This window comes from Cornus florida, unplaced genomic scaffold (genome assembly GCF_030987335.1).
Source record: "Cornus florida cultivar Cherokee Brave unplaced genomic scaffold, ASM3098733v1 CherokeeBrave_3.0.0_Hap2_Chr02, whole genome shotgun sequence".
Taxonomy (NCBI): domain Eukaryota; kingdom Viridiplantae; phylum Streptophyta; class Magnoliopsida; order Cornales; family Cornaceae; genus Cornus; species Cornus florida.
Window position 1 is genome coordinate 65,507,136 of NW_026775572.1, and position 14,467 is coordinate 65,521,602.

Genomic DNA, 14,467 nt, shown 5'->3' on the forward strand with positions numbered 1-14,467 from the left:
ATATATATTTTTAACTTAAAAATAAATAAATATTTCATAAGAAATAGTGATATTATGAATTGATCCAAGTATGCAAAATTTCTCACTTTTCGTGGAGGTCTATGGCAATGTTAAAATTAAATTAATGCCATGTTCATTGTGTATTTTGGGTTTATTCATTTATCTGTTATTGTACAAGTATCAAGTGGGTACATGTATCAAGTGAGTGCATGTATTGTGGTTGAGAATTGTCTCGAAAAGTTCTATGGCATTTGAGAGAATAGTATATATAGTATAAGGGATTTGTTGTTAAGAATCAACACAACAAAGAATTCAATACAATACAGAAAAATATTTATTTCTTCATTCTTCTCCTCTCTTCACATTGAAATTATTTAGTTGGTTGAAACGTACTATAGCCAACATAAGTGGTATCAAAGCTTGATTTCGATCAAGAGCAAACTGGGCGTGAAGCTTATTGACGGGAAAACAAACTCTGAAGAAGATTGATCGTAATGGCGACTACAAGTAATCAAAACCAAGGTGCCCATCAATCAGCACTTCCCATTTTTTATTGGGAAAATTATGATTTTTGGTATGTGAAGATGAAGACCATTTTTCTTTCATATGATTTATGGGACTATGTTGAAGATGGGTATGATGAACCGGAGGATATAACTGTTGGGATTTATATGCCCTGGCATAGCAAATTCCTGTTTGGATTAATTGACATATGTTCCTGACGTTTCTGAAATATTTATGTTTTATACAATTGGTGAATTTAATGTATTATATTTCGATTCACTATGAAATTGATAGTGTCCATGTAATTACAAGAAATATTTATATATATGTATGTGATGGCAATCAATGCATGATATATAAATAGTAATTATAAATTGTTCATAGTCGGTAATTATGGATGGACTCATAATTAATTAAGACTTGAACAGGATCCGCGTTAGGTTGAGATATATTGCGAGAGCCATCGTATGCAATTACTCCCTATCACCGTCATGGTATTTGACTCTTAAGCATGAGAAAAGTATAGACTCTTTTATTAATTAATAATTACTTTGATTTGTTCGGCGGATTCTTCGGGATTCTTAGACCGACACTTCGGATAGTTATGTAATTAATAGTTAGAGGGTTATATTTTCAATATTTGCATCATTGCTACTTGTATTTATTTTGTATTGATTATGGTTGATCACAAAGTAAATTCGAAGGCCTTCGTATGATTTTAGACAAAATGATTTATTATATATTTATTTATTAAATTATTATTTTTGTCAAACAAATATTTTATTGTGATCGAGCCAGAAATAATCAAAGGTATCAAAATAAATATATTAATTAAGTAGTCGGATTGATGGCTATATTTATCCGATAACTAATTATGCATAGAGGGGTCAAAGTGCAATATTGACTTAGAGGTTATTTATTATTTAATTGGAATTCAATTAATTTCTTTTAGTGGAGTAGAAATTAATTTATGAATTAATTTAATTGGGTCCATGGACCGGGCCAATCATTAATTCATTGTAGCCAATAAAATAATAGGCCCAATGGATTCTCACTCATAGCCCAACTTGATATTGGAATCATATTAGATTTGAGACATGTAAATTAGAGATTGAGAAGGATTCGTTGTTTCCTTTTCTTTACCTTTATGTTGCCTATAAATATACATGGTCTATGTATATTTTAAGGGTGATTTTGATGAGAGGAAAAAAGGAATAACTTTTCTCTCTCTATAAATTAGGGTTTATATTCTCATCTAATGGAGGCTCCCACAAGCCTAGTTTTCCAAGGTCATTCATGGAGGCTTATGAGTGATTCCTAAAGGCAAAACAATTACCAAGAAGATGGAGATCCAAGGAGAAGGCATCTTGCTAAGGGATCTACAATAAGTGAGAACATTCACTTTAGAGGAAAGTTTTAAAGGTTTACTCAGACCTTTGATGTAAGTATTCAATCCATTAATTGAATGATACATCATATTTTTATTTTTGCATAAAACTTGTCTCTATGTGATGAATCAAGATCTATGAATCAAAATCCCTCGAAAAGTTTTTAAAACTTGCACGTTTCCCAATAGTGGTATCAGAGCATGGTTTGATTCATTACTAGAGATCATGATTTTATGAAAATCATCATTCATGGATCCAAAATTATATTCATATATATTTTTATTGATGTATGTTGATGTATGATTTAATATGTTGATATATATTGATACATAATGATGTATGAATGATTGTGAATGAATGATGATGTATGGTTGGGCTATGGATGAAGCTTATAGGTTAAATTAATGTAATTTTATCTTTGGATGAATGTAATTAAGGCTTTGATTTAGCCGTTTGAAAGTTCAATGATGTAATTTAATTTTTTTCCATTGTATTTCAAATTGTAAATATTTTTAAAGCCATGTAATCTTCGTCAAAGGATGCTATGAAGCTTCAAGAAGGTCCAAAAGGGTTAAATTATGCTTCAGTAATTTTCTAGAATTTTTCCGAATTTTTTGGAATTTTTCTGAAATTTTTTTAGGCTTAATTTAATTTTCTGGGAATTTTTCTAATTTTTCTGAAATTTTTCGGCGTTTTTCCGGTGGCCGAAGTATCGCCGGCGGCGAGAAGAGGCGTCGGAGAAGGCTGGGATCAGATGTGGTGCAGGTGGGGTGAGCCTGGCGCGTGAGGAACACGCGCCAGGAGGAGACATATGTTGGTGCGTGCATTGCGCGTGCATTGCACGCGCCAGCCAAGGTGGTATGGCCTCCACGCGCATGCAGGCGCGTCCCACGCGCCCCACGCGCCCCAGGCGCGTGCCAGCGCGTGGGGGCGCGTGCCTTCACCTGCAGCATGCCCCAGGCGCGTGTAAGCGCGTGTGGGGCCCTCCAGGCGCGTTCCAAGAGGTGTTTTGCTTCTCCCGGTGCGTACCAGCCTTATGTGGGTGTTTGCAAGCCGATGGATGCTCCTCGCGCAATACTTAGAGTGGTTAAATGTTAAAAGCTGATTCCATTGGCCATTTTATTTGCTTTATCTGTTATTTGTTTATTTATGCGATGTATGAAATGCATGGAATATATAATTGTTAATTAATTATTATTCATGCATTGGATCCATGATATTTATTTAAATGGCTTGATTTATATTAATTAAGTTATGAAAATTAATTGGATTTGATTACTAATTAATTTGAGGGCACTTATTGAGAAACGCAAAATTATTTTTTTTTGTAAATTATTTTTAAAGTGTGCTTCAAATTAAATATTAGTGAATCGTTTAAAGTCCAAATATTTTCTAAATTTAATTGGATTAAAATCAAGACGTTTTGCATGCATTATATCATGTAAATGAATAAAATGAAAACCCTAATTATGAATGATTAAAAATTGAGTGGGAGCGGGGATTTTTATACATCGCCCCATGGCCTTTGTTATTAACACCATTGTAATTAGATCTTCAAAAATAAGGCCCCACGCATGATTTGAAGAGTCTTAATATTACAAGAATGGTTATCTCATGAAAATAATAATATTAAATGTTCATTGTAATTAGATCTTTAAAAATAAGGCCCTACGCATGATTTAAAGAGTCTAGATTATAATGACAAGATATTTAATGTTTTATTTTTCATTAGAGCATTAATAACGTTATACACTCAATCTAAAATCAATAGTGTTAGCTCCCCAACGGAGTGGTCTATACTAGGTGATTTTAGAAAGGCTAAACATAATCGGAAATCATTTCATATAGATAGACAAGGCATTGTCTTAAGAGATATGGAAATGATGGGATTTGCCCGCCAATAACAATAATGAACTTCGCCAACCGAATAAGTTATTGATGTATTGGTTATTCGATTTTTCATGCAGTGGTTAAGGGACCCACATATTATTATTTTAATGAAAGTGCTCGCTTAATAGCAAATGAATCTCAATAATAGTAATAATGAACTCCTCCAACAGGATAAGTTATTGACATATTGATTGGTTGATTTATTATGCTACAGAGTTGAGGGACCCGCATTAATTAAAAGGGATTGTTCATTAATAATGATAATGATCTCTTATTCGATTGAGATTTATTATATTATGTGGTTAACAAACTCATTTTAATTTTAAATATGCATGACAGAATTAATAATTCACCTTGCATGTTGTATGAATGCATTTATATTCAGATAAATTATGTTTAATCCATTTTATCTGCTTGCTTACATATTCTATGATATTGGACCTTATTTATAATGACTGGAAAATGAACTTAGATATTTTATTCACAACGTAAGGGTACAAAATGTGTTTATTACTCCTATACCTATCTCTTTTACTTTGAGATACCAAATTTGACATTAATGCTTTTAATAAATTAGATAAGGCAAATGATATGACTTGGTGCAATATTCTAGAGTTTAGCTCGAATATACTCCAAAGCTAACATTTGTATTATTTTATTTTCTTCAAGCATCATATTAAATGTCAATGAGATATTTTGGTGAGATTAGATAGAACATATGCCTAAGTACTGTGTCAAATTTAAATACCATCAAGATAGCCTCATGAACTCCAGTTTGAAATCAAATTTTGGAAACTGATTGTTTATTATTTAAAATTAGCTGGAGATCAATAGGGCTGACTTAGGTGGTAAGTTTCAAGTTGACATGATTATTGTCTTGTTACCAAACTCGTTCGATTCTGTTAGAGTGAACTAAATAAGGAATCAGTTTGAGTTCACACTCGCTGATATTCTTATAGAATTGGTAACAGATGAAGGGATAATCAAATGTATGGGCGTTCCTATCAATCTAACCTAATCTATACCATCTTCTTCTAGGCCCAAGTGGACGGGCAAAGCAAAGAAGAAGGATGATAATAGGACTAGGCTAGCACAAAACATGGGTATCCAAAAGGTTAAAGGGAATAAGGCAGTGTATGTTGAGGGCAAAGAAAACTGTTTCTTTTGTCGCTAACTAAGACACTAAAGGACAAACTGTCTAAGCAATGACGTGGCATAGGAAAATATATATTTAATCATTGAGCCATGTTATATGGTTGTATCTATTAATTACTGATGAATAGATTCTGGAGCCACTAAACATGTTTGCAATTCATTGCAAGGATTTCAAGAATCTAGAAGCCTCGATGATATGGAATATATTTGTACTTGACCTGATGCCAAGGTTGTAGTTAAGTCAGTGGGGGTATTACATCTGAAATTAGAGAGTATGAGGATATTAGTATTAGAGAACTATCTTTATGCACAGAAGTGAAACGCAATCTCATTCTTATTTCACTTTTGGCTTATAAAAACTAGATCGTTATTTTGTAAAACTGGTTTTATAAAATTGAATAGATATGCGATTGCTTCTGGTGCATTGAAAGATGGTTAATATACTATAATCACAAGCTCTTAAGATTTGCAGGATGTAGAAACTAATGTTGCATATTCTAGATTGAATGTTAAGAGAAAATTTGTTATTCCTGACTCATTGTATTTTTGGTGTCTATTTTTGGGTTGTAATCAATCAAAATGAGATTTAAAGATTGGTTAAAGAAGGTTTATTACCTAGTGAGGCAGAGGAGCCTAAACCAAACTTGTGAATCTTGTTTTGAAGGATAGATAACTCTAAGGGCTTAATCAGCCAAATGAAATAGACATAAAGAACAATTGGAGTCGGTACACACGTACACGTGTAGTCTTATGAACATCCAATCAAGATTACTCACGTTTTGGATAAATTTACCTGTTGCGACACAAGTCTTATACTTTTGGTATATTCCGAGAGGGTCAAGACTGATGTGGAGCACAGATTAGGTAAACTTATCAAGACACTTCGATCTGATCGAGTATTTGAGTATTTCTTGGGATAGTGCAAAGACTATATGGTCAATGAGGGTGTTGTGTACCAGTTTTTCGCAATTGACGCTAAATTAATTTAGGTGTCAAATAGGAATAACAGAATTCCACTTAACATGGTTAGATCTATGATCAGTAATGCCACATTATCTCTTTCATTTAAGAGTTTAGCGTTAATGACATCGATGCGCATTATGAACTGCATTCCATCTTAGTCTGTCTCAAGGATACCGTTGAGTTGTGTTTTTGACTAAATATTAGTTTGAATCATATGCACATATGGGGTAGTCTTGCACATGTGCGTTTGATATGGACAAGTAAGTTGGAATCAGATCATAGGCATGCTAGATTTAATAGCTACTCTAAATGTCACTAGGATGGATTATTTTATGATCTCAAAGATAAAAGTTGATTGTTTTCACTCACTGTTTATCTATAGGAGAATCATATTATGAATCACATACCTAGTAGCATAATGTTAGAGAATTTGGTATGAGTACCAGATGTACCACATGTGAACACACTTATTATAGAGATTGAGAATAATATATGAATTCCCTATTGATGCGTTAGCATCATCTACTACACAGATTCTTGCATCGGTACATTGATGTAGTGGGAGGATTATCATCCAATTCGATAGAATCATGTTTTTAGGTGAGACCATTATGGACATCCCTGTTAAACATGAGTTGGACCCAGTAAGCTACACGGAAGTGTGAACCGATGTGGATACAGATCGTTTTGGTGAGTTACTATGAAATCAGAGTTGGAATCTATGTATTCTAATAAATTCTGGGATCTTGTAGAACTTTCTAGTAGGGTGATTCCTATGGAAGGCAAGTTAATCTACAAAAAGATACCAGAAGATTTCTTAGTGAATAAATCATGAGTGTACAAGGGAATGTCGTTATTTTTCTTAATTCTATATATTGATGACATCCTACTCATTTATAATGACGTGGAAGTTTTGTCATCAATTAAAAGGTAGTTGTTCAATTACTTTTAAATGAAGGATTTTCAGGATGTAAGCTAGATTCCTAGGATCAAGCTTTTGCAAGATCAGGGTAAAAGGAAAATAGGCTTATCTTAATAATCCTACATTGATAAAGTTTTGACCAGGTTTGGTATGCATAACTCAAAGAATGAGTTCTTGCTTTATTGATATGGATGGCTTTCTCTAGTAAGTAGTTTTTCAAGACTATCAAAGGAGATTGAGCAAATGAGACTGGAACAATATGTTTCGGCATATGAGAGTCTCATATATGCCATGGTCTATACCAAACAGGACATCCGCTACATAGTAGGGATAGTCAGTAGAGATCAGTCCAATACTGGACTTGACAACTGGTCTATTGTGAAAAATATCATTAAGTACCTAAGGAGAATCAATGATATCATACTCATTTATGGATGTGATGATATGGTCCTAGTCAAGTATGCTAGTTCTGATTTTCAATCAGAAGTAGATACTATGAGGTTCATGACTTAGTGTATGTTCACTTAATGGAAGGGAAATCAGTTGGTAGATTGTCAAGCAGTTTTCAACTGTTGACTCAAACCTGCAGGTGGAATATATTGCAGCCTTAAAGGTGGCAATATAAGCCTATTGGTTTGATCTCACTGATTTAGAGGTTGTGGAGCATACTAGCCTGCCTATCGAGCTATATTGCGACAATAGTGCAGAAGTAGTCCAAACCAATTACCCAAGGTTCCATAGATGAACAAAATACACTGATAGGAAGTATCATGTTCTACATGATATTGTCCGGCAAGAAAATGTACTTGTAACTAGAACATTGCATTGGAACACAACTTTGTTGATCCATTATCAAAGGTGTCATTGATCAATAATTTTGATCATCATCTGGATAACATTGGAGTTAGGTGCAATTTGAATTGGCTATGAGGGCAAGTGGGAACTGTTGGGATTTATATGCCCTGGCATAGCAAATTCCTGTTTGGATTAATTGACATATGTTCCTGACGTTTCTGAAATATTTATGTTTTATACAATTGGTGAATTTAATGTATTATATTTCGATTCACTATGAAATTGATAGTGTCCATGTAATTACAAGAAATATTTATATATATGTATGTGATGGCAATCAATGCATGATATATAAATAGTAATTATAAATTGTTCATAGTCGGTAATTATGGATGGACTCATAATTAATTAAGACTTGAACAGGATCCGCGTTAGGTTGAGATATATTGCGAGAGCCGTCGTATGCAATTACTCCCTATCACCGTCATGGTATTTGACTCTTAAGCATGAGAAAAGTATAGACTCTTTTATTAATTAATAATTACTTTGATTTGTTCGGCGGATTCTTCGGGATCCTTAGACCGACACTTCGGGTAGTTATGTAATTAATAGTTAGAGGGTTATATTTTCAATATTTGCATCATTGCTACTTGTATTTATTTTGTATTGATTATGGTTGATCACAAAGTAAATTCGAAGGCCTTCGTATGATTTTAGACAAAATAATTTATTATATATTTATTTATTAAATTATTATTTTTGTCAAACAAATATTTTATTGTGATCGAGCCAGAAATAATCAAAGGTATCAAAATAAATATATTAATTAAGTAGTCGGATTGATGGCTATATTTATCCGATAACTAATTATGCATAGAGGGGTCAAAGTGCAATATTGACTTAGAGGTTATTTATTATTTAATTGGAGTTCAATTAATTTCTTTTAGTGGAGTAGAAATTAATTTATGAATTAATTTAATTGGGTCCATGGACCGGGCCAATCATTAATTCATTGTAGCCAATAAAATAATAGGCCCAATGGATTCTCACTCATAGCCCAACTTGATATTGGAATCATATTAGATTTGAGACATGTAAATTAGAGATTGAGAAGGATTCGTTATTTCCTTTTCTTTACCTTTATGTTGCCTATAAATATACATAGTCTATGTATATTTTAAGGGTGATTTTGATGAGAGGAAAAAAGGAATAACTTTTCTCTCTCTAGAAAATTAGGGTTTATGTTCTCATCTAATGGAGGCTCCCACAAGTCTAGTTTTCCAAGGTCATTCATGGAGGCTTATGAGTGATTCCTAAAGGCAAAACAATTACCAAGAAGATGGAGATCCAAGGAGAAGGCATCTTGCTAAGGGATCTACAATAAGTGAGAACATTCACTTTGGAGGAAAGTTTTAAAGGTTTACTCAGACCTTTGATGTAAGTATTCAATCCATTAATTGAATGATACATCATATTTTTATTTTTGCATAAAACTTGTCTCTATGTGATGAATCAAGATCTATGAATCAAAATCCCTCGAAAAGTTTTTAAAACTTGCACGTTTCCCAACAATAACAACTTTGACGAATACCCAAAGACAACAATTGAAGGATCATAAGAAGAAAGATGCAAAAACTTTAGGCTTGATTCAACAAGGAGTTGCTGATACAATCTTTTCCAGAATTATCAATGCTTCTAAAGCAAAGGAGGCATGGGAAATTATTGAGAAGGAGTATATAGACATCACGAAGGCAAGAACTGTAAAACTCCAATCTTTAATAAGAGATTTTGAAAATATGAAGATGAAAGAAATGGAGTTGTTGAAAGATTATTTTTCTAAACTTAATAGATGTGGTAAATCAAATGAAGATCTATGTGGAAAATATTTCTAATCAAAGAATTGTTGAAAAAATTCTAATTAGTTTGCCGGAAAAATATGACCCCATTGTTGCTGTTATTGAAGAGACTAAAGAGTTTGAAAACTTGAGTGTTGAAGAATTGATGGGTTCCATAAAAACATTTGAGCAAAGGTTGAGTAGGCACTCCGAAAAGACAATTGAAAGTGCATTTCAATCCAAACTCAATGTTAATTCCAAAAATAAAGAAAAATATATATCCATCAAGTTTTGATAGATCCAAAGGTGAATCTTCTATAGATGGAAGACATGGAAGAGGAAGAGGGAGAAATTCAAGAGGGAGAGGAAGAAATATTTTTGAGAGAAGTAGAAATATAGAGTCCACTCAACAAAAATGTGAAATTTGCACGAGAAGTAGCCATGTTGACAAAGATTGTTGGTTTCAGGGAAAACCTCAATGTTTCAATTGTAAGAAATTTGGACATATTAAAAAAGATTGCCAGTTGAAAACAAATCAGCAAGCTAATTTTTTCGAAAAGCAAGAAGGTGAAGCGAGCATGTTTTATGCTTGTCACACGGCATCGAAATAAAAGGATGATGTGTGGTTTCTTGATAGTGGGTGTAGTAACCACGTGACCGGAGATAAAAACATATTCTTAGAGATCGATTCTTCATCAAATTCTTAAGTGAGGATGGGAAACGGTGCCGTGGTTCAAGCAAAGGGAAAATGTATTATTGCCATAGAGACAAAGAAAGGAAGAAAGCATATTTTGGATGTGTTACTTCTTCCGGATTTGGAGCAAAATTTGTTAAGTGTTCGGCAGCTTGTAGAGCATGGGTACTCCATTCATTTTAATGATGACTCTTGCAAAATTTATTACAAAGGAGGACAAAATCATATTGTGAAAAAAATCAAGATGGGGAAAAATAGAAACTTCCCAAAAGAGGCCGATACCGCTAGACCTGTTGTTCAAGTCTCAAAAGAGATGTGTGTGTGAGTACCAACTAGGAAAAATAAATAAATAAATAAAAACTTTCCTCTCACTTTTTCATGTTAAAAAAATATGGCCTTGAAGATAGATGTTATTGATGAGTCATGGCTTTGGTATAGAAGATTTGGGCATTTGAATTTTCAAAACTTAAAGAATTTACAACAAAATAGCATGGTGTATAGGCTGTCAACAAAACAAGAAGTTAAAGAAGTTTGTGAAAGTTGTGCTCTTGGCAAGCATCACCGAGAGTCATTTCAAAAAGAGAAAGCATGGAGGGCTAAAGCACCATTGGAGCTTGTTCATACCGATGTGTGTGGACCGATAACAACACCAACTCATGCGGGTAACAAGTATTTTATTATTTTCGTTGATGATTTTTCAAGAATGACATAGATTTATTTCATGAGACAAAAATCAGATGTGTTCTCTATTTTCAAAAAAAATAAAAAGCTTGTTAAAAGGCAAAGTGGCCATTTTATCAAAGTGTTAAGAAGTGATAGAGATGGAGAGTACAGCTCAAATGAGTTTGAAAAGTTTTGTATAGATATTGGCTTAGAGAGGCAATTAACGGCTGGGTACACTCCACAACAAAATGGAGTGGCAGAAAGAAAAAATAAAACAATTGTTGAGATGGGAAAATCAATGCTTCATGAAAAGGGGCTACCTAAATCACTTTGGGGTGAAGCCGTGTATACGACTGTTTATTTGATGAATAGGAGTCCAACAAAAGCAGTAGAGAATAAAACTTCATTTGAAGCATAGAGTGGAAGGAAGCCATCATTGAACCACTTGAAAGTTTTTGGGTGTATTTGTTTTGCTTATATTCTAATAGAAGTGAGGCACAAACTTGATGAAGCTAGTGAAAAATGCATCTTTGTGGGTTATAGCTCAAAATCAAAGGGCTATAGACTCTTTAATTTGAAGAAGAATAAATTGATTATTTGTAGAGATGTTCTCTTTAATAAGAAGGCTACTTGGGATTGGAAAGAGAAGAAAGTTCAAGATCAAAGGTGATTTGAATTTCAATGAAGAATCAGGAAATCAAGAAAATGAAAATGAAGATATTCTTGAAGTTCCACAAGAAATGTCTCCCGTATATATTTAGCTTACAATCAATCCCAACTTCTTCATCAAACTCAAATTCCTCATCTCAAGTTCAACTCCGAGAAAAATGAGAAGCCTTAGTGATGTGTATGCAAGTTGCAATTTTTGTGTTGTTGAACCGAAGAACTTTGAAGAAGCAATTAAACAAGTGGCATGAAAGAAAGTTATAAAAGATGAAATTTATGTGATTGAGAAGAACAAGACTTGGGAGTTAGTAGAGAAATCGGAAGACAAATATGTGATTGGTGTGAAATGGATTTTTAAAATAAAATTCAATTCGGATGGCTCCATCCAAAAGAGCAAAGCAAGACTTGTAGCAAAAAGGTATTCACAATAGCCCGGAATTGATTTTCAAGAAACTTTTGCACCCGTGGCTCGTCTAGACACAATCAAAGCACTCATTGCTTTGGCAGCTCAAAATGGTTGGTCCTTGTATCAACTTGATGTAAATTCAGCCTTTTTAAATGGTGTTTTGAAATAGGATGTCTATGTAGAACAATCTCAAGGCTTTGTTGCAAAAGGAGAAAAAGAGAAAGTTTACAAATTGAAGAAGGCTTTGTATAGCCTAAAACAAACACCCCGGGCATGGTATAGTGAGATTGATTCTTACTTCATCAAAAAAGGCTTTCAAATGAGCAAAAGTGAGCCAACCTTGTACTACAAGACACAAGGTAAAACCGGGATTCCTATTGTTTCTCTTTATATATGTTGATGATTTGGTATTTATCGATAGTGATGGAAAAATGATTGACGATTTTAAAAGGGAGATGATGAAAAAATATGAATTGAGTGATTTGGGTTTGTTGCATTACTGCTTGGGCATTGAAATTTATCAAAAAGAAGGAGGAGTTTTTATTTGTTAAAAGAAGTATGGAAAAACTTTTCTTAAAAAATTCAAAATGTTGAGTTGCAAATCCATTTGCACTCATTTGGTTGTGAATGAAAAATTGATGAAAGAAGATGTAAGTAAAGAAGCGGATGCATCTCTATATAGAAGCTTGGTTAGAAGTCTATTGTATAACATCTGCAAGACCCGACATCATGTATGCTACAAGCTTATTATCTCTGTTTATGCAGATTCCAAGCCAAATTCATGTTGGGGCTGCAAAGAGGGTGTTGAGATATATACAAGGTACACTTGATTTTGGCATCTTGTATGAGAAAAATATTGATGCAAAGTTGTTTGGTTTTTGTGATAGTGATTCGGCCGAATGTGTTGATGATATGAGAAGTACTTCCGGTTATGCATTCTCTCTTGGTTCAGGTGTATTTTTATGGGCATCTAAAAAGCAAGAAAAGGTAGCGCAATCTTCTGCCGAGGTTGAGTATATTTCAGCATCATTGGCAGCGTCACAAGCAATATGATGGCCAAGGAGAATATTTGAAGATGTTGGTGAGAAGCAAAGAAAAGCTACTCCAATTTTATGTGACAACAAATTTGCAATTGCTATGACAAAGAATCTCATTTTCTATAGTCGCACAAGACACATTGCAATCAAGCATCACTTCATTAGAGAAGCCGTGGAGGATGAAGCGATTAAACTCAAGTATTGTAAGACTGAAAACCAAGTTGTAGACATTTTTACCAAAGCACTTCCAAAAAATAAGTTTGAATACTTTAGAGAATTGTTGGGTGTCACAACATGGCATTAAGTGGGGTGTGTTAAAATTAAATTAATGTCATGTTCATTATGCATTTTGAGTTTATTCATGTATCTGTTATTGTACATGTATCAAGTGTGTGGTTGAGAATTATCTAGAAAAGTTCAATGGTCTTTGAGAGAATAATATATATATATATATAGTCTAAGGGATTTGTTGTTATGATATATCAACACAACAAAAAATTCAATACAATACAGAAAAATATTAATTTGTTTTTTCATTCTTCTCCTCTCTTCACATAAAAATTATTTAGTTGGTTAAAACTATAGCCAACATGCAATTGAGGTTCTATGGGTGACGAATATTTTTAAGATGTATCCATCCTTTTTCTTTTTCTTTTTTCCTTCTCTCCTTATCTTTTCTCTACTAAACCAAAGAAATTTGTTCCTTCATTTCTATCTTTTATTCACACATCTTCTTCTATTTCTATCAAACAAACAATAAAAAATACTTTTAGGGCATGTTTACTAACATGAATTACTTCCTATTTTCTGCTATCAGAAAAATAAAATTAAAAGTGAAATTACGTTTAATAAAGTGATTTTAGTTTTCAAAATTTTAGGAAGTGATTTCTGATTTAACAAAGAAAAGAGGAAGTAGAGAATTGTCACTTTCTCTGATTTCAGTACTTAAACTCCCAAACAAAAGACGCCACTCTATCCTTGTTTATAACATAACATCACCCAGAGCTCTCTCCTGCGTACACCACCATTGTTGCACCTTTGGAGCTGGCTACTAGAAATGGGAGACGGAGACGAGGGACGACACTCATTAGTGTCCCTTTTTGGAAACTTTACTTTTTTAAGATATGACTTAAAAAAAAAAAAAAAAATTTAATTGTATAGGTCTGTAATGAATGAATTACCAAATTTACTCATGAAGGGTTACAATAATCTAATGATAAAAGGTGGACACTTATTTTGAGAAAAGGGAGTATTATAAAATCTCCATTTACATGACAGTAAAGTATGAAAAATGATAGAATTGACAACTATAGTGCCCTCAACGAAAATCGACCGATATAAAAATCTAATGTAGCTATCCTAAAATTTCAATTCAAACGCAATTATTTCCATAACCTGGCTATCGTAAAATCCTTCCAACTCAAATGATTCCTTTGAAGTTTTTGAATAACAATAATAATCGATGATTGAAGAATTTAGGGTTCTTATTTTATTAATTTGTTTGTGTTTTCTTCTTCGAGTTATTATTTTTTAAAATTTCAGTTGTTGT